We start from the raw sequence: 2,500 nt of genomic DNA, 5'->3' as shown, positions 1-2,500 counted from the left end.
TCTTCTGTCTAGTCAAGGACTCATTGTTAATGTAGAGAGTTTTACAGAAAAGCTACTTAACATCAAAGCTCCTTGAGGTGTCAAACACATACCACCTAGAATCAGGATGCACCAACACCCGCTGTCTGTTTGGCCTCTTGAGATCAGGGAGGGTGGATAAAATGGTAATCTATTGAAAGGAGGGAAAATATTATATAACAAAAATAATAAGTTATAGTGATTTTTATAGTTGGAGACAGTAAAGGACATTCATGGTACTGCTGCCACCTAGTGGCACAGAAGTGGAAATGACAGATTTTCTATCATCAATTAGTGACCGCATGTGGCATGGATGAGTAAAAATACATACATAGGAAGCGGTTTTCATTTTTCTGAAATGCTTTCAGCTAATGTCTGAGAGTAAATCTCAAAAGCAAAGGTCCCAAAAAGAACTTTATTTGTTTATCAACAAGGGACAGACAAACAAATAGAATAAAAATAACATTTCCCATTTACAGTTTGTAAACCAAGAATTGCTCTTGAACCACAGTGGTTATAAATAGACCTGTCTGAAGAATGACGACCTGGCAATGCCCTTTCCTGTTCAAACAAAGCTGCTCTTTTAGTTTACATCAGTTGTGGTTTGAATTATTCCAGAACCTTCTTTGTACCCATCCCCAGTTCTCTGACTCAACATTCTTTGGGAGAGACGAGCGTCCGTGTAAATATATATATTGTAAAGTTTGGCCTGGTAGTTTTACTCCTAGATATAGTCAAGGCTAATGTCCATAATGTTTAAGTGCTTGATAAAAATCACTTTTTCTAAATTTAAGAGAAATACATGTGAAGTCCAAAGACCGTTAGTATACAAACGGCACCAGAGAAGAGTCTGTCCCACTAAGCATTCTGGGATGTGATGGAGGACCTCAGTCCTTCTTCTATACAGAGTGATACACAGACAGGCAGGCATGGCTCTAACCCTAACCCAGAGTTTCACACAGACAGGCAGGCATGCATGCGATACGCAATCCATGCAAACAGTCAGAGGTGGTGCAATAGGAACGTAGTAGATAAATAAATTAAACTCTTTTTTTCTTTTTTACTAGGCCCCTTTACAAAACCACATTTCAGGGGTTGAGAAAATAAGCAGGATGGCACAAGCCAAAGGGAAAAAAACATACCATAAAAACAAGAGGAATGTTTTATTGTAGTCATTATTTTCTTTAAATGAGACAGACACAAGTGAATGATTGACCTCATGGTCCCATGCTTGTGTGTTTCTACAGTAACTGAACTGTATGGTCAGCTGGATGACAACAATTTAAGCTACATCATTGCCATGGCAATCAAATAACTTTGACTGTAGTGTGAATATAAAAGCAGCCACTAGTTTAAAGTCCATTGCCAAACCATTCATGATGTTGTGGTGTGATAATGTATCCATTAACACTGCAGTCGTATGATTTAACTAACCAACATCATTCCCATAATTCATTTGGAAACAGTGAAATGTTTAAATGCCTTGTGTTTCTTTTTAAAGAGAATAATAAGTCTGTTCTGACACAAAGTGCCCCTGCAGTGGAGGTGAGTCACCTCAAAACGGTTCAGTCAACAAAAGAAACGCACACTTTGTTCCTGTCGGGTTTCTGGAGTTCAGACCACCTCGCCTCTAATTTCACAACAACATAGCTGTCATAATATATTCATAGACTTTCCACATCTTCCAGTAACAGAATGTATCACGGGAATACATAGTCCATGGAAAACACAAATGCAGGTATTCAGTTCCCTATAATTTCAAATGTGTGACAGGAGAACATGCTCTGAGATGGAGAGAGACGAGACAAAAGTAGTAAGAAAGAAAGTCTTAGAGTGTGCGGGGAGTCAACTGTGCAGCTGTACAAATCTAACGGACACACAAAAACAACAAGACAGCGATACAAATAATAAAAACGATGGCCGTCTCATGTATACGTAAAAAATAGAGTTGAGGACACAAAATCACGTGGACACGTACAAAAAATAAGATAACTTTGATGATATACAGTAGTAAATCAACAATCATGTGGAAATGATATAGTGTGGTCTAGTTATAAAATGGGCAATATAAGATCCATTGCCTTTAAAATATGTTCAATTCAATATACATGACAGATGAGAACACAATAGCAACTAAGGTAGTCACCAACGGGAAAATCACACCTGGAAATTCAATCCTTACTCAGTGAAAGGTTCAGATGTTATCAGTGGACCTGGTGAACTGCAGTTATTAGGACCTGGTATCAAAGTCCTTGCTGTTGGGCCAGTTGGAGCGTTTTTTGCAGGCTTGCCTTAGCTTCCTGGTATGGAACAGCTGGATGCAAACTCATGCTTTGGCAATTTGATCTTCTTTTTTTCTTTTAAACCCCGCTTGAATAATTATTTTTGGGAAACATTCGAATTTTGAAAATGATTCGTACGTCTGCTGAAACGCATGCCTCTTAAATGGTTCACAGCGATTTCTTCGGCGTTAGAGGTTAGC

The sequence above is a fragment of the Borostomias antarcticus genome (assembly GCF_949987555.1).
Source record: "Borostomias antarcticus genome assembly, chromosome: 19".
Classification (NCBI taxonomy): domain Eukaryota; kingdom Metazoa; phylum Chordata; class Actinopteri; order Stomiiformes; family Stomiidae; genus Borostomias; species Borostomias antarcticus.
Note: the sequence above shows the minus strand (reverse complement) of the source record.